The sequence below is a fragment of the Diorhabda sublineata genome, chromosome 3 (assembly GCF_026230105.1).
Source record: "Diorhabda sublineata isolate icDioSubl1.1 chromosome 3, icDioSubl1.1, whole genome shotgun sequence".
NCBI lineage: Eukaryota > Metazoa > Arthropoda > Insecta > Coleoptera > Chrysomelidae > Diorhabda > Diorhabda sublineata.
The window spans coordinates 8,627,573-8,646,690 of NC_079476.1; the positions used below are offsets into that span (position 1 = coordinate 8,627,573).

General features: G+C 33.2%; 7 non-coding genes across 7 annotated transcripts; all 7 read right to left on the reverse strand.

The window, feature by feature from the left end:
* Positions 1–16,172: 16,172 nt before the first annotated feature.
* Positions 16,173–16,291, reverse strand: LOC130442208 (5S ribosomal RNA). Its single transcript, XR_008909679.1, has one exon. It is a non-coding gene; the product is annotated as a 5S ribosomal RNA (ribosomal RNA).
* A 324-nt stretch (positions 16,292–16,615) lies between these two features.
* LOC130442252 (5S ribosomal RNA) lies at positions 16,616–16,734 on the reverse strand. Its single transcript, XR_008909721.1, has one exon. It is a non-coding gene; the product is annotated as a 5S ribosomal RNA (ribosomal RNA).
* Positions 16,735–17,056: 322 nt separating this feature from the next.
* On the reverse strand, positions 17,057–17,175 carry LOC130442264 (5S ribosomal RNA). Its single transcript, XR_008909732.1, has one exon. It is a non-coding gene; the product is annotated as a 5S ribosomal RNA (ribosomal RNA).
* A 324-nt stretch (positions 17,176–17,499) lies between these two features.
* On the reverse strand, positions 17,500–17,618 carry LOC130442277 (5S ribosomal RNA). Its single transcript, XR_008909743.1, has one exon. It is a non-coding gene; the product is annotated as a 5S ribosomal RNA (ribosomal RNA).
* A 324-nt stretch (positions 17,619–17,942) lies between these two features.
* On the reverse strand, positions 17,943–18,061 carry LOC130442288 (5S ribosomal RNA). Its single transcript, XR_008909754.1, has one exon. It is a non-coding gene; the product is annotated as a 5S ribosomal RNA (ribosomal RNA).
* A 322-nt stretch (positions 18,062–18,383) lies between these two features.
* LOC130442214 (5S ribosomal RNA) lies at positions 18,384–18,502 on the reverse strand. The gene has a single exon (XR_008909685.1). It is a non-coding gene; the product is annotated as a 5S ribosomal RNA (ribosomal RNA).
* A 323-nt stretch (positions 18,503–18,825) lies between these two features.
* On the reverse strand, positions 18,826–18,944 carry LOC130442225 (5S ribosomal RNA). The gene has a single exon (XR_008909696.1). It is a non-coding gene; the product is annotated as a 5S ribosomal RNA (ribosomal RNA).
* Between the last annotated feature and the right edge of the window lie 174 nt (positions 18,945–19,118).

Here is a 19,118-nt window from a genome sequence, read left to right on the forward strand (position 1 = left end):
TGTCAAGAAGCTGTATGAATTATATCTAGAAAAATATGAAAAAGATATGTTTGATATATATGGCCTAAAAGATAAAAAACATCTTTTCCGTCCGAAAGTGACTTACGACTTCTACTTTAGATCTTTCAAGGCTAATTTTAATATTTCGTTTGGCAGCCCACGGTCCGACACTTGCAAGACTTGCGACGAATATGAAAATAAACTTAAGCTACCCTTATCCGATGAAGAATTAAACCAAATTAAAACTTCTAAACAGCTCCATGTAAGCAGAGCTCAAGTATTCTTTGATGCACTCAAAGAAAAAACAGAAAAAGCTAAAAATAATCCCGAGGTAGAATTACTTAATTGTATAACTTAATCTCGTGAAATAAAAAACTTGAACATAATTAATCTAAATAAATACTTTTTTCTAATTCTACTCCAAAATAAAAATTTTAAATTTACAGCTGTACAAGACAGGTGTCCAACAGCCTCTTTCTATTATAAATAAGATTTATTTTGATGTTTGCCGACAATTAAACCCCGGAAAAAGTGTCTGGCTTTTTGTAGATAATTTTTTTTATATTTAATTATGACGCTATCAAAATTGCAGTGTGAATCAAACACTTCAAATGGTTTTTTAAAAAATCAACTTTGGGGTGGATTTATTAAATATAAACCCCCTCAAAAGTGTCTGCCTAAATAGTTGTAAACTTTCAATTAATGGTTGTTGGCTGTTGAATCAAGCACTTTTTTTGGGTCATATTTTTTTACACCTTTTTAGGATGCGCACTACCTGGTGTCCCAAGGTGGGTCAAGCCAACGTAAGTATATCTGCTTTTCAATCCAATAGATTTTAAATGAAAAAATTTTAAGGTGCATCAAACACTTCATGAAACGTGTGTTACTAGCTCTCCGACTATTATATAAAGTACATCAATTATTGATTTCAGATAGCACTATAAGTTTTTATCTTCAGGATAATAAATATTTCATATATTTTTTATAGTAATATTGAATAAATCTGTTTATTAAAAACATCTTTTTCTCCTAATTTCGCTAGCCTGTATCACAAAGATTTTTTCCTACAGCCACATACGAACGAGAAGGATTTCATACGATGCATCATTAAAACAAAAAATTTGTAGAAATATTTCCACAACTGTGTAAACTGATAATCATTTCAAAATTAATTCGATTAAACTGAGATTTTTGATTTTGTTGAGTAGAGATGACGTTGGCTGTCATCTTACTTTTTCTCACATGTGTTACAAGTTCTCTAAAAAGTTTTCGACCTCAACTTAAAGATGTTACTAACAAGAAAAAAAGTCGTCGCACTCTCAGCGTGAGAGACTATAGCCCATTTTTTACCGTTAGCAATCAGTAAATATCATCAAAAATCTTAATTTGTACAAAGAAGTTTCCATGAAAATAAAAAATGAAAGAAGAGAAAAGAATTGTGTACTAGAAAAAAAATTTGGTTAGTTTCATTAATTTTTTCCTAATAATGCCCTAAATTTATCTCGTTTTGGCACATATGCAGCTATATAGGAATTAAATGCCAAAAACCGACAAAATGCTAATAATAGCGCATTTTTTGTAAAAAATGTGTTAATAATATAAATTGAGAAATGTATTTCCACAAACGTTGAGAGTATGGAGGGTAGAGGTAAGGAGTACCATCTCATATGGCAGTTTAGCTTAAAAACTGTTCGCTTGTAGACGGTAAATTATAATTCAAAATTTGACCAGAATGGCGCTCCCATCATATAATCGTTCAGTTCAATCTTCCGTCCGTCTTATTTGAATATGTAGTGTTAAAAAATTTTAAATAACTAGAGTCGTCGCTTTATTTAAAATTTACTCTCATGTGATAGTAGCGGCTCCCTAACGTAAAGAATTTGATGGGCACTTTCTGTAGCACAGAGATGGTTCTCCTTACCTCTACTCTCCATAGTTGAGAGATTCTCAATATTAATGTCCCGAGTGCATGTCAAATTGTCGATAATTTAATTTTCTCGAGTGCGCGAATGCGCACGAGAGGAAATTATGAGACAATTTTACATGCACGAGAGGGCATTTTGGCAGACTATTTCCTGAGAAAAATTTAATTTAAAATAAACAATAATTGTTCCTTTTCTTAAAATATAAAATTAAAACCAAATGATGTTTATTAATCCTAGACGAAAATTTGGCACTAGTGCAAATTATCGATAATTTGTACTAGTGCAGTATTATCGCTGAAATTTGATCGTTGCTAGGTAAACATAAAATATTACAGCTTTTTGGTTGGCTTAAATTTTTCTCAGGAAATAGTCACTGAAATTTCCGCCATTTTTGACGTTCACTATCTGAAAATAAAATTGTTATTTATTTGTTTTTAACAGACAATACGCCTACGCAAATAAATGAAGAGTTGAACAGTGCACAAAATACACCCCAAATTTAAAACTGCACAGAATGAACGCGAACATGACACTGGTTCGCTAGTAAAAATCTAGTAATTTATGTAAAGAAATTTTAACAGTGATAAACGATTTCGAATTATTTATAATGTATTATATATTAACTTTACTGTATGAAATGTGTAGAGAACTATATACAGAGCGACATTTGAGACGGCGTTGGTGGGTGAGACCCCTCAATTTGAATAAAAATATCGACAGTTGCCTTAATACGACATATTGTAAAATGAACGAAATTGATCCAGATGAATGTTTTAAACATAGATGAAGAATCGGGTCTTAACAATACATTCAATAAAAAAACCTGATTAACTATTAGATCAGTTAGATTAGATAAGTTAATCACCAGTTCTTGTCAAGATATTTTCAAATGGGAAAATGATTCCCTATAGTCTACCAAATTTTGGTTTTCTTGTACCAGCCAACTGTTTGTTATATAAACACTCATTAGAACCTACAAATTCTATCAGCTTTTCACTAAGAGAAGTCATTTTTCAAGGTATTTACAACTACAAACTACATTAGGAAAGTGAGGTTATGTTTTTGTGACGCTCAGCGCTTAAAAAGTAGAAAGTAGGTTAACTTGACGTCAAGATCGCGTACAAGCTATTAAAGTAATTTGATATTTTAGTGGAATAAAACGCGACGTGGTTTCCTTTCAGGTAATCAGAAAAGACTGCATCGTGGTTTAGGACCTTCAAACTTGGACATATCAACTTGATTGTCTACAAGCATTCGGGACGGTAAAAAACTGCGACCACCAGCGATATTAAAAAGTTTACCAAATGAAAAGGTTATAGGCATATCAAAATAACACATTTGCCATATACTGCTTGAAGAATTATGCATAAGTAAATTATCTGCGCATCACCAAATTCGCTCACTTTAGATCAAAAGCGCATTCGAATGAACATTTGCCAGGCCCTATAGATGAAACCTAGATCCACCATTTTACTCCTTTAACGAAAAAACAATCAAGACCATGGATTACAAAGGCTGAACTTGCATCGACTGGAAAAGTAATGGCGACCGTTTAATGGAATAGTCATAGAAGTGTGTTCATCTTAAGGGTTGAAAAGAGAAATTGCAAACAAGCGACAGCATTCAAAGAAAAAAAGAGCTTTTCCATTTGGATAACACACCTTCTCACAATTTTTTTTAGGTCTCATGTCCCAAATTTGACGACGGGAGAGGGGGGATTTGCGGCTTGATGAAAATGTTCGGCAAAAGATTTTAAATTTTGCCAAACTTCATTAACAGTTCTAGCTGGCTGGCTAGTTAACTAGCTATCCACCTTATTCCTAAAACACATCCTATTTTTTTAATTTCTTCTCCCAAATTTTCCGCGCATGATTTTAGTTCGCGTTGATTTTTAGGAGATTGATGATAAATGGTATATAATTTATCTATAAATATGTGAAAGTGGTTAATACCATTTACTTCGGCGACAGCATCGTTAACAGAGAGCTCCAGACGATGATTTAAACAGTGCCACGTGATTATTTTTGGAAATTTTATCATAAATTTTGTAGCCACTCCTGACCGTTTTCCTAACATTACACTTGCTCCATCACTGGTAAATGCAATTAAATTTTGTTTCACATAATTCTCGTCGAAACCATGTTTTTCCAAATTATTTAAAAGGTATTCTGTAATGGTGGATGCTGTTTGATCGGACAATTCTATTAAATCAAAAAAAAGGGATCGTGGTTCGCTGATTTTATTTATTTCGAATTTTGAAAATATAATTGGAGTAGATTTTTTACTTAATGATGTAGATTCATCAATAAGAATCGAAATCTTTCCATCTGTTTCTGAACAAATTCTTAATTTCATATTTTTGGATATGTGATTAATTATATTTGTGCAGGTATATCTGGCTGGACCGTAAACCAGGTGCCAAAATTGTTCCATTTAAACCTTGCTATTGCAATAAATTATAATAATCCGAATATGGTCGGTCGTGTTTGTCTAAATAAGAATCAGTTCTAAATACTAAAGACGTGCTCTTAATAGACGCCTTATTTAAATTGTCTATTACATTTTCTATTGGCTGATGCTGTTCGCTTTTTAAATTTTTTTCTGAATTAATAAGCACTGTTGTTTTCGCGTGCTCAAAAAATTTTTCTTAATGACGTTAACTGCGATTTTTTATTTTTACCGTAGTAAGAAACGGATGTGGAACTCCATTCCTTTGAAATATTTACACCACGGGTTTTAGATACCCCTAAGTGCTGTATTTTGTTACAAAAAGAGCAACCTAATTTCCCGGATTCGGAAAGTAACCAATAAAACTGTCTTTTCTTTTCTAACCACATTTCCGCACTCCAAATATCAGGCCGCGAGACTTCGTCAGAATCGTTATCATTATAAGTACTTGTTGACGTTGACTTTGATGCTATGTCTGCAAGTTCAACAGATCTCTGTTGATCAGCGTTTAAGTTGGTGTTGGATACTTGGCTCAATGTTACATTTTCCTGGGTCATTGACTCATCTTCGTTGCTAGTTTTTAATTTCCTTTTAAAAAAATCGGTGATGCTACTGTTTTTTCTTTTTTCACTCATCTTGAAATGAAACGAAAAAAAAAACGGAGATTTTTTTATTAATAATGAAAATGAAATATACTTACACTTTAAGTTTATTAGATTAAAGATTATAGAAAAATGCAACTACTGCATAAGTACATATATGTAGCGCGAACGTATTGACACTTTTTAATCGACACTTTGACTTAGGTAGTGTGCATAGAATATTTTGCTAACAGTAGTATTTATCAATCTTATTATTACATTGTATGTAATAAAGGTTTTAATGTATACAATAGTTTTGTGTGGCACTTATTCACTAATTAAAACTTCCACTTTCTATAAATGTGCTGTCGTAAAGATGGTTTGACACTGATTAAAAAAATTTTTTTAAATACTCAAATTCTTACACTAATGGTGGGAAATGTAAGAACTACAAAGATGGGAATTTCCCAGCAATTGGAACAACAACAACAGCAAAACATCTACCAATACTGGAAACCAGCATCTGGAAATTCTATTTCACAACAAATGTGTAATAAAAATTCTTAGCATTAGCCCGTTTGGGTATGGCAATAAACTATACCAGTGATGAGTAACGCACGGTCCCTGGGCCGCTTGCATTAAAATTTATGTATGAAATCTTTACTTTTTTAAAATTTTATATTTTTCCCGTTGAATCGGTTCACGTATTTGTTTCGGTTCGGTTCGAGTTCCTGTTCAGCAGAAAAAAACGTTCACGGTTCGGTAAAAGAAAGCCGGTTTGTTCCTGTTTTTGTTCCGGTTCGGGTTCGGTTCAAACCCTTGTTTATAATAATACATATAAAAATTCGTCAAAAATTAGAAAAAAAAATCAGCAATTCTTTTTAATTTTTTTTTTTCAATACGTCAGCTAATTCTCGTTATCAGAAATCATCTTTAGTTCCGTAACGCGTTCCTGTCCAAAAAAGAAGTACCGAAACCACGTTTTTTGAGCCAAGCTTCCAGATTTTCTGAAACTTCAATTGGATTTTTATTTGATGAAATCACTGCTGTATTATCAGTAAATGTTGCTCTGAGTATCCTAGGATTGGATGGTATATCTGTTGTAAAAGGTAGATACTAGAACGCCCCCAGAATCCTTGCTCTTGATTTTATTCGATGATAGTCCTAATTCGCAATTAGCTCTAAAGTGTCTATCTTCTAGGTATGATTTGAGGACAGGACCTGGTTAAAGTTACTCTAGTGAAAACCTCTATGTAAAAAATTGTAATAAGATTATTTGTTAATAGCCAACAACCAGGATGCAATTTTATCAAAATTTGTGGAATTTACTTGTTTTTGGGCTTAAAAAATGCTAGAAACACTTTTAGCAATTTTATGTATCAAATAAATAGTGAGATCACGTTCGTGAGTCTGAAACAAACCAATTCAACCCTTAACAATCTCAAACTCAACCGTGTGATAACTTTCGGGGAGTATTTGAGGTTCTTCAACATCAATATATACAATTTTTGGCCCGTAGACGGAACGTGAATCCACCACAACATATCATAGACCAAATAGCAGTTAAAACATTTGAGTTTCTTGGAATTAAACAGCACCAAAGTATATTTTTTAGGCATTAAAACATACATCCAAGGTATTTAAATTTATTGACTCTCTGTATGTTATTTGTTGTCGGCTAATATCGCAGTATCGTCGGTATATCTAATATTATTTATGAGAGTTCCATTTACTAAACACCCCACAAAAATTATCGCATCACTCATTATTTTTTAAATATTTTAAATGTGTGGCCTGTTTTTCGACTTTTATTATTATTACAAATTAAAACACCAATAGATACGCCTTTTGCAACATTTATTTTATATCAGTTTAATCTACAAAGGACAAAAAGTTTCATTTACCAAAACATAGAAAATATCAAAAAAATTGTACAAAACATCTATACAAAAAAATGAACTGCTTAAACTAAAACCAGCCAATGAATTTCTAATAGCGTGTGTTGCCGCCCCTCGCTTTAATTACAGCTTCCATTCGTCTTGAAAGGCTTCTAAACAGGTTCTGGACGTATCCTTTCCCAGAAGTTAAAAAGAACATTTTGAAGATCATCTAGTGTTCTTATTGGTGCCGGATGTTGCTGAATTTGTCATCCTAAATGGTCCCAGACATGCTCTATTGAGTTAAGGTGCGGGCTACATGCAGGCCAATTCAGGGTAGGTATCTCGACCTCTTCTAAGTACTGCCGAACCTCTCTAGCAGCGTGTGGACGAGCATTAGCATATAGTTGTCACCGATATGAGGCATATAGGGCATAACATGGGGTTCTAGGATATTGGTTATGTACCTGTCAGCATTTAGTCTTCTATCATTCACTGGTACTAACACCGTGCGACCCTCGAAAGAAATTCCTCCCCAAACCATGATAGAGCCACCACCAAAGCTTTCAGTTTGACAAAAATTAACCTAATCGTGCCATTCACCACGTCGTCTATATACTGGTACACGCCTATCTGATGAATACAGACAAAATCTTGAATATTCCAATTTGCATATTCTCGAGCAAACTTCAATCTTGCTACTCGATGTTCTCTGGTAAGAGGTGGACCTCTAGCAGACACTCTGGCTCGCATACCTGCTCCTCTCAGCCTATTTTGAACTGTTTGTAGGCTTATTCGGACACTACGAGCAGCCAACAGATCTATTTGCAGCCTTCGAGCGGTGGTATGCCTAATTCTTAACGCCGTTAACCTCAAATAACGATCATCTACTACCGAAGTTACCCTTCCGCGGCCTTGTCCGGGTCTTCTTATTGGCTGCCCTGTTTCTTGGTAGCGAATAACAACTCTGGGCATGGTGCTTTGTTGAACTCCAATTACCCCAGCGAGGTATCTTTGACTGCGGCCATCTTTTATGAGCGCGATGATTCTAGCGGCTTCTTCATTCGTCACATGTCTTGTTAAACGTTGAGGCATATCCATTATTAGCAAACTAAATTTTCACTATTCAATAACACAATTTGCTTAGAAGGTTCTCGATCTCAATGCATTCTCCTAGACAGAAATGATTTACTCGAGCATTTTTGCTTCCAAAAAAATTTGTAAGAAATTGTGATATTTTTTGTCCATGATAAGAAACCAGAAATATCTATTAAGTTGATACATATACAGATTATCCCAAAAAACTAAAATTAAATATTAAAAATATCCTAAAATACCAGTGAAGCGATAATTTTTGTGGGGTGTATATAATGCCTTTTTGATGGTCTTTTAATGCCAACTGAAAAATCTACGTATATGTTAAATAGCATGGGTGAGAGTATGTATCCCTGACAATCTCACCTAAGTATCTGAAGGTATTCCGTAGATAGAGAACCGCTAGTTCTCAGTTCCACTGTTTGATCTGCATACCGCTTTTGTATGATCCTGATGTCTTTACTATCAATATCAACATCCTTTAGAATGTCAAACAGTAAGTCATGCCGAATGGAGTCAAACGCTTTTTGGTAGTCTATAAAGCAAACGAAGACGTCTTTTCTTTGATTATAGCATTTTTGAATTAGTAACTGCATACAGAATAGTGCTTCCCTGGTACCTATCCCGTTTTTAAACACAAACTGCGTTTCACCACTAACCTCTTCGCACTTTTTAAATATTCGTTTGTGTATAATCTTCAAAAAAGCCTTAAGTGCGTGGTTTATCAAGCTTATCAGTTTGTAGTCTTCACAAGTTTTGACACTGAGCTTCTTCTGGATAGTTACAAATGTGGATTTTAGCCAGTCTAGGGGAATATTGCCACTATCATACTCGTATATTATGTTTGCATAGATGTTTAGTATCTATTAATTTTAGTGTTTCTGAGTAGATGTTATCATGTCCAGGACCATTTCCGTTCTTTAGATTTTTAATATTCTATTATTCTTGGGCCCGTTGGCCTCACGTTACTATTTACATCTATCCTTCTATTATCGTAAAATATATTCTGAATATATTCCTTCCAGATATTGCACAGCTCCTCTGGCTCAGTTATAATTCTGTTATTTACCCCAATCGAGTCGATGGTGTGTTTTCTAAAAGTTTCTGTTACCTCCTTTAGTTTTTTATGAAATTTGACAGAATCATCTTTCTTATGTAGATCTTCCACTTCCTCACACATGTCAGCTATCCAATTGTTTTTCGTCTCCTTTATTTTACTACGTATGGCCTAATGCATATTGTTATATTTTTGTTGGTCATGTTGTAGTTTAGCTATTCTTCGATCTTCCATTAAGGTGAGTATTTCTTATGTCATCCATTGCTTTTTAGCTTCCGTTTCCGTTTTATTGAATGCTAAAAACAAATTGCGAAATCATTAAAACAAACTGGAAACCGTGTGAAAAACATGGTGTGCTCAAATCTAAGTCACAGACATCGTTTGGCGTTGGTACTTGATAGTCATTGCAATGCCAATCTAATCGGAAACTGAATACGTTTAAATTGAATTGGCACATCTGTAGGTATAATAGGGATTCCTGGTATTAATATATTTTCACATCGGAACTTGCAATTTGAAATTCTGGCTTCGATAACGTTTTTCATTAATTTTTGAATGACTAATCGCGTACCGTTGCACAGCCGTGGCGGGTTCGAATTACGACACAAAATAATCAGAGATCCAACCTTCAATTGTAAATTATGCGGTGGCATGCGTGGCAAATCCAATGAGTTCAAAAACTCTGTTGGAAAATTTACAGCTTCGCTGGCATCGCAAACTATATCAACAGATTTGTATGATACCAAGTTCCCTGGCAACAACTGTTGTATCTTCAGATTTAAATCGTCAACGTCCACATTTTTTGCCGCTAAAATTGCTCTCTCTGCATGCAAAAGTGACCTCGAGAAAAACCTGGAAATTATTTACATAGTGTAGGTCCACCGCCAGAGGGCGTAATTAAATACCAAAAATTATAAAATGAATTATTTACAAATTTTGCCTAATTAAGATGCATTTAAACTATGATTATAGTATTCTTCAAGAAATTAAGCGTATATTTGGTTTTATAAGTTTTAGTCTATCTCTTCAAATAAGAGCTGGGGGGAAGCGGGAACTTTATTATGAGAAACGCCTGTAAGTCTAGTTCTACTTAACCTATCTATGCAAACTTAGTTTTTTTGAAGAAAACTCTTTTCTACCAATGTAAGAATTATAATTTCGAAGCAACCTAATGAGTAACGTATACGCTAGAGGGCGCTATTTATTTATTTTTTTAAATCTAGCTATCCTTGAAAAATGTTAAATAGAAACATGCCGTTTTAATTAAGGGATATAAAAGTAGATCAAATTAGCAACAGAATAGCGAAAACCGCATGTCGATATCTTTTTCGTATTACGAGATATCTAATTTTCTTTAAACATAAATTACTCCGATTTGACTGAACGGATTTTAACATTTCTCCTCAAAATTGTTTTTCCTTGTTCTATTAATAAGAATTCCAATTATTATGTCGATATTACTTACGCTGTCACCGAGAAACTGCGTTATGTAAGTTAAAATGGAAATATATAAAAACAAATAGTGGGCCATGAAAAAAACAAAACGAAAAGTTATAACTTTTGTCAAATTAATAAACCTAGTAAGCCAGGTCACCAGACTTAACTGCCTTATATTTTTATCTCTGGGGCCGGATTAAAGACCTTGTTTGTGCAATTAGAACCACTACTAGAGATAACATGATCGATAGAATACGAAACTCCATTCAGAGTATTTCAAGAGCAGCAATTGAGACTGCTGTTCAATCTACTCTTCAAAGAATAAACGCTTGTATCGAAAATGCTTAAAATTTACACATTTATTAGGATATCTCGTAATGCGAAAAATATATTTTATAATTTTTGGTATTTAATTACGCTCTCTAGCGGTGGACCTACAACTTTGTAAATAATTTCCAGGTTTTTCTCGAGGTCACTTTTGTTATAATTTTTTTTTCCCGAAGCTGTACTATAAACGGTTCCCGAGATATGGCCGAGAGCCATTCTAATTGGGACACCCGGTACATCGGGAAATATTTGTTCAATGAGGGCATCTTGTGAATCAGTGATTGTGCAAAAATGATGAAAAACATAGTAATAATGTATTTAATCTTTGATTGTACACACATACATATACATGTAAAAATTAGACTATTTTACGAAAGCGAGAAATTTTATTTTTCTTAATTATATCGATAATTTTATAATATATATAATAAGTTAGAGGATCTCATAAACGATAAGAAAGTAAAGTTCTCCAAGTTTGTATGCACGAAAAATGATAATGATAAAAGAAATTTTAAAGAAGCACAGACAAAAGTAAGAAAAGCTATAACAAAAAAGAAAAACGAGACATGGGAAAAGACCTGCACTCAAATAAACACCTACCTAGGAGGCAGCAGAAACACAGTTGGAAAACCTTAAAATCTCTTCGAGAAGATAGATCAAATAATCTTATATCGCCAATAACATTAGAAAAATGGGATGAGTACTTCTCTAAATTGTTTACAGAAACCAGACCAGAGTTCAAAAACCAAAAACAGGACAATGTAAACATCATCACATCTCCGCTTAGAATTACAATTAAAGAAGTAAAAGACGTTTGTCAGTCACTAAAGAATCGAAAATCTCCAGGCCCGGGTCAAATAGCACCAGAGTTAATTAAAAATGGCACTGAAAAACTTTTTTCTCATCTGCAAATGCTTTTCCAGAAGTGTATAAATGGTGAAGCGCTACCCCAAGAGTGGAAAACATCTTATATGACTACCGTATATAAAAAAGGGGACAGAGAAAATTGCGACAACTACCGGGGACTTACAGTGTGTACAATATCCAGATTTATGGAAAAATCATAAAAAATAAAATCGAACAGGAATATTGCAACATGGAGGCAGAAGAACAGGCAGGCTTTAGAGCGGGGATGTCGACTATTGATCATTTATTTACGATTTCGCAAATAATTGATAAGAAAACCGCCAAAAATCAAGAACTCCACCTTTTGTATGTTGACCTTAAAAAAGCATATGACAGCGTACCTCAAACAAAACTATGGGATGCCTTGGAAAGAACAAATATAAATGCGGCCCTAATAAAAGCAGTACAAAAGCTTTATGAAAACAGTAAATCACAAGTAAAAATAGGAAACAAGGTCTCAAAAGGATTCTCCATCAATAAGGGGTTAAAACAAGGATGCTGTCTGTCGCCCACACTCTTCAAGATATACCTGGAACACGCACTAGCACACTGGAAAAGGAAATGTAATCACATGGGCATTCCACTAATCGATTCCACACTATATACCCTGTGTTTTGCAGATGACCAAATCATCTTGGCACAGGACTACGAAGACTTAGAATATATGACAAGAAAGCTAGTAGAGGAATACAGGAAATGGGGTCTAGAAGTAAATTTTAGTAAAACGGAATATATGTGTATTGGAGGAGAATAACAAAATTTAATACTTGAAGAAACACAACAAAAAATAAGTCATTGTACAAAATACAAATACCTAGGCATGATCATCACTAATGATGGAAGATTAGATGAAGCAATAGCACAAAGAAATAACCAAGGAAGACAAGCAATAAGACAACTAAATATTGTATTGTGGGACAAACAAATATCCAAGGAAAACAAACATCGAATATACAATAACATAATAAAAAGTATAACAACATATAGTAGCGAAGTCTGGCCTCTAAAAGAAAAAACAGTCAAAATGCTTGAAGCCACAGAAATGGATTATTGGAGACGCGCGGCAGGAATATCAAGACTGGAAAAAATAAGAAACGACAGAATCAGGGAGATCATGAAGGTGCAACACACGATTACGGAAGACATTAGGGTGAATCAGTTAAGATGGTACGGACATGTCCAAAGAATGCCTGAAGACCGCATACCCAAACAAATTTTAAATTGGGCACCACAAGGAAGAAGAAAGAGAGGAAGACCAAGATTAAGTTGGAGAGAAGGTATCGAGAAGGATATTCGAGAGAGAGGATTGGAAGAAGATCTTTGGGAAGATCGAGAAAAATGGAAACTGGGAATCGGAAGACGGCGAAGAACGTTTTAACCCGATTAATAAAAAAAAAATAAGTTAGAGCTCTTACAAGTGAACACAAAAAAATTGCCCAATTGTAATAAAAATCTTTCACCGAATTTTGTTTTGACCATTTCCAACATTTTCGATATAAATAAAATAAAAAAAATATGGATAAATGAAAATAAAAAAAATTATGGATTTTATAATAAATGTATAAGAATAATTTATACTTACAACACAATAGCCGTTGTTGGCGGGAGCTCGTGACACGTGTTGAGTACTTTTGAGGTTATGTTAATCACTTATTAACTAATCGTGCGAACTACACTCAACATTAATAATTATTGATAAAATAGGAATAAATAATTATAGTCCAGAAAATTAATAACAAATTTACTTGAGAATATAGTTAATATGAGAGTTACATTGAGATAGCAAAATGATAATTTTAAATGTTACTACTACGCTTGATTAGGGGTGGGCAAAATAATCGATTAATCGGGTGATCGATTAATCGATATATATTTTTAAAAATTATCGGTAATCGATTAATCGGAAAATATAAAAATATCGATAAGATAATCTTGCGGTCGTTAAAAAATTTCGCCGCTATGGCATACACACTATTTTTCGTACAATCGTTAAAATAATCAAATAATATAATAATCAATTCAACGATTAAAAAATTTTCTGAATAATTATTTCAACATAATTCAATATCAGAATCTTACTTCCCAATACCAAATATCTTCTGTAGGTTCATTATTTGGTTTTTTTTTATTAGGAATCAAACCATAATGTCTTCTGTATGTTCCTAGTGGTATACTCGCTCTTTATCTTGTTTCTTATAGGAATCAAACCACAATCGTTCTTTTGAAGCTTTATTTCCGATTTTCGAATAATCGAAAATTGATTATTTTCGTTTAATCGAATATTTCCGATTTATCGATTATTTTGGATTGACCGATTATTTTTGATTAATAATCGAAAATAATCGATTATTTTATACAATCGATAATCGATTATATTTTTTGATAATAGCCCCCCCTCGCTTGATGCATGAATAATGGCCGAAAACTGTGGAGGGAGTGAGTTAGCAGGAATAAACTGTCTTGATACTAATACATATTACCATATAAAAGTTCCAATTAAATGTTAGGCTGTTGAGCGTCACATTTAATTGAGAGTAAGTTATCCACGCCAGTGATAATTGATCAGTTATCGAGCGGGATGAAAAATGATTAAATTAGTAAAATGACTATTAAAAAATAGAGGTTGGTGATAGAAGAGTGAAAATTTAGGGTTGTATGTATTTTTTAATGGCACATTATAAAATAATTTAAAATCAAAATTTTGTATGAAAAATAAAAATAAAATGCTAGGGGTGGACAACCCTTATCACTTAGGGGTATGAAAAATAGACAGTAGACGATTCTCAGACCTACTGAATATGCATATAAAATTTGATAAAAATCGGTCAAGCCTTTTGGGAGGAGTATGGTAACTAACATTGTGACACGAGAATTTTATATTCAGTTGATTAATTTCAGTAATGGAACGAAAAGTAAAGAACATCATTCGATAAAGACTTCAATTGATATTTTAAAAAATAAACATTTTATTCATATACTGTAAAATAAATAAAAAATTGAACCATTATATACTTTAGAAAAAATTCTTCACAAAAATTAAACTACATTCATTTTCAAAAAAGACTGTTTTTATTTTATTATATCTCTAAAATATTGTCATTTCATAAATTTTACCGCGTCTCAAATCATGCCGCCCTAGGCCGTGATTTGTCGTAAATCCATCACTGGGATTAGATATACTTGATCGTGTAAGTGTTTTAATATTTTGTTCCTTCATCCCATACTCTACCGAAGGCTAGTTTTATATTGAAGAAAACTGCAGGGTACAATTCCTTCTCTTCCAGGCTCTGCTTTATTGTGCTAACAATTCTGTGACACTGATGAGAATTTGAGGGTTTCTTTCCGAAACCAAATTGATAATCTGGAACAAGTTTTGTCAATAGGAGTCACTCCATTTATTCTGTTCATTAGTAACCGTTCGATATGGGTTTACCTGGTTTGTAAGAGCTCGCTTCCATTGGAAATTTTCCGGATTTAATTATCATTAATAAGCTTAACACGTTATTGAATATAATAGTTGATAACTCTATTATTTTTTTTTTTTGGAAGTGCAATCACTTATTTCGTTGCGGTTGGTATAAAAGCAATTAGTGGTGGTGATAACTGACATGAGTTTTCCAAGAATGCCCTTTTGGTATTATCTGCATGACTCATAATACTTACCAAATGGGTTTAGAAGAATTTTTCGTGTAAAAATGAAATAGAGAATCGTTAAGTCTTCCAGCTTACATTGGAAACACTCTCCTTTATTGATCACATGAATCTTAGGCTTCAAGTTAATGTTCTGCGCATTTATACTATTCCAAAAAAATCAATTATAAAGTAATAGTTTATTTCTTTTATTGTTAGTACATTTGAAGAAAAATTATGAAAGTCGTGTACTTTCTCTCTTTTTTGCTAGTTCTCCCACAACATTTTCTGGTACATCCGGAATAGCGTAAGCCAATATCCCTTTTACAAAAATCACTAAATGCTGAAAGTAGAAATAAAATTTCATTTACAATTCAATTTACAAAGCAATTAGGTAATTCGTTACCTAGTAAGTTAATCTGCAAATAGTGAAATAGTTTATAAATTTTTGAATAAATCCATATTGAGTATCTACATACTTTTTATAAATATAATACGAAAGATAAGGTATGAAGGAGGTATAGAGATGATGACTCAATTTCTTAGCATCCCTATTGATACGCAATAATCTAATCTAGTTCCAAGCTTTATAAGGTAACTGCACATTCAACGAAATTTTGAATATTTTAGTTTCTTTAAAATCTGTTAGAAATTCTACGTCCGAAAACAATCGAAATGTAATCTCAATAAATATGTATTAAATATACACCAACAGATTCTGAGTAGACTAATTGTTGATGAATGACATTGTTTTTTAAAATTCTAGCGAAGAATCAAAATTACATAGTTGCATATCGGGTGTAATGAATTTACTTCAAAATAATGAGAAATAACTAGAAACATTGTTTTATGAAATGATAATTACAAGCATTAAGTAGAAAAAAAAACAAGGCAACAGCATGCGGTGTTCCCAAGCGGTCACCCATCCAAGTACTAACCGCACCCGACACTGCTTGACTGCGGTGATCGGACGAGAACCGGTATATTCAGTGTGGTATGGCCGTTGCCGACAATGAATCTAGTTTAAAGCTTTATAAGGTAAGTGCACATTCAACGAAATTTTGAATATTTTAGTTTCTTTAAATATGTTAGAAATTCTACGTCCGAAAACAATCGAAATGTAATCTCAATAAGTATGTATAAATATACACCAAACAGATTTTAAGTACACTAATTATTGATGAATGACATAGTTTCTTAAAATTCTAGGGAAGAATCAAAATTACATAGTTGTATATCGGGTGTAATGAATTTGCTTCAAAATAATTTGAAATAACTAAAAACATTGTTTTACGAAACGATAATTACAAGCATTAAGTAGAAAAAAAAATAAGGCAACAGCATGCGGTGTTCCCAAGCGGTCACCCATCCAAGTACTAACCGCACCCGACACTGCTTGACTGCGGTGATCGGACGAGAACCGGTATATTCAGTGTGGTATGGCCGTTGCCAACAATCAATCTAGTTTCAAGCTTTATAAGGTAAGTGCACATTCAACGAAATTTTGAATATTTTAGTTTCTTTAAATCTGTTAGAAATTCTACGTCCGAAAACAATCGAAATGTAATCTCAATAAGTATGTATAAATATACACCAACAGATTCTGAGTAGACTAATTGTTGATGAATGACATTGTTTTTTAAAATTCTAGCGAAGAATCAAAATTACATAGTTGTATATCGGGTGTAATGAATTTACTTCAAAATAATGAGAAATAACTAGAAACATTGTTTTATGAAATGATAATTACAAGCATTAAGTAGAAAAAAAACAAGGCAACAGCATGCGGTGTTCCCAAGCGGTCACCCATCCAAGTACTAACCGCACCCGACACTGCTTGACTGCGGTGATCGGACGAGAACCGGTATATTCAGTGTGGTATGGCCGTTGCCGACAAAAAATCTAGTTTCAAGCTTTATAAGGTAAGTGCACATTCAACGAAATTTTGAATATTTTAGTTTCTTTAAATCTGTTAGAAATTCTACGTCCGAAAACAATCGAAATGTAATCTCAATAAGTATGTATAAATATACAACAAACAGATTTTAAGTACACTAATTATTGATGAATGACATAGTTTCTTAAAATTCTAGCGAAGAATCAAAATTACATAGTTGCATATCGGGTGTAATGAATTTACTTCAAAATAATGAGAAATAACTAGAAACATTGTTTTATGAAATGATAATTACAAGCATTAAGTAGAAAAAAAAACAAGGCAACAGCATGCGGTGTTCCCAAGCGGTCACCCATCCAAGTACTAACCGCACCCGACACTGCTTGACTGCGGTGATCGGACGAGAACCGGTATATTCAGTGTGGTATGGCCGTTGCCGACAATGAATCTAGTTTAAAGCTTTATAAGGTAAGTGCACATTCAACGAAATTTTGAATATTTTAGTTTCTTTAAATATGTTAGAAATTCTACGTCCGAAAACAATCGAAATGTAATCTCAATAAGTATGTATAAATATACACCAAACAGATTTTAAGTACACTAATTATTGATGAATGACATAGTTTCTTAAAATTCTAGGGAAGAATCAAAATTACATAGTTGTATATCGGGTGTAATGAATTTGCTTCAAAATAATTTGAAATAACTAAAAACATTGTTTTACGAAACGATAATTACAAGCATTAAGTAGAAAAAAAAATAAGGCAACAGCATGCGGTGTTCCCAAGCGGTCACCCATCCAAGTACTAACCGCACCCGACACTGCTTGACTGCGGTGATCGGACGAGAACCGGTATATTCAGTGTGGTATGGCCGTTGCCAACAATCAATCTAGTTTCAAGCTTTATAAGGTAAGTGCACATTCAACGAAATTTTGAATATTTTAGTTTCTTTAAATCTGTTAGAAATTCTACGTCCGAAAACAATCGAAATGTAATCTCAATAAGTATGTATAAATATACACCAACAGATTCTGAGTAGACTAATTGTTGATGAATGACATTGTTTTTTAAAATTCTAGCGAAGAATCAAAATTACATAGTTGTATATCGGGTGTAATGAATTTACTTCAAAATAATGAGAAATAACTAGAAACATTGTTTTATGAAATGATAATTACAAGCATTAAGTAGAAAAAAAACAAGGCAACAGCATGCGGTGTTCCCAAGCGGTCACCCATCCAAGTACTAACCGCACCCGACACTGCTTGACTGCGGTGATCGGACGAGAACCGGTATATTCAGTGTGGTATGGCCGTTGCCGACAAAAAATCTAGTTTCAAGCTTTATAAGGTAAGTGCACATTCAACGAAATTTTGAATATTTTAGTTTCTTTAAATCTGTTAGAAATTCTACGTCCGAAAACAATCGAAATGTAATCTCAATAAGTATGTATAAATATACAACAAACAGATTTTAAGTACACTAATTATTGATGAATGACATAGTTTCTTAAAATTCTAGGGAAGAATCAAAATTACATAGTTGTATATCGGGTGTAATGAATTTACTTCAAAATAATTTGAAATAACTAAAAACATTGTTTTACGAAACGATAATTACAAGCATTAAGTAGAAAAAAAATAAGGCAACAGCATGCGGTGTTCCCAAGCGGTCACCCATCCAAGTACTAACCGCACCCGACACTGCTTGACTGCGGTGATCGGACGAGAACCGGTATATTCAGTGTGGTATGGCCGTTGCCGACAATGAATCTAGTTTCAAGCTTTATAAGGTAACTGCACATTCAACGAAATTTTGAATATTTTAGTTTCTTTAAAATCTGTTAGAAATTCTACGTCCGAAAACAATCGAAATGTAATCTCCATAAATATGTATTAAATATACACCAAACAGATTTTGGGTACACTAATTATTG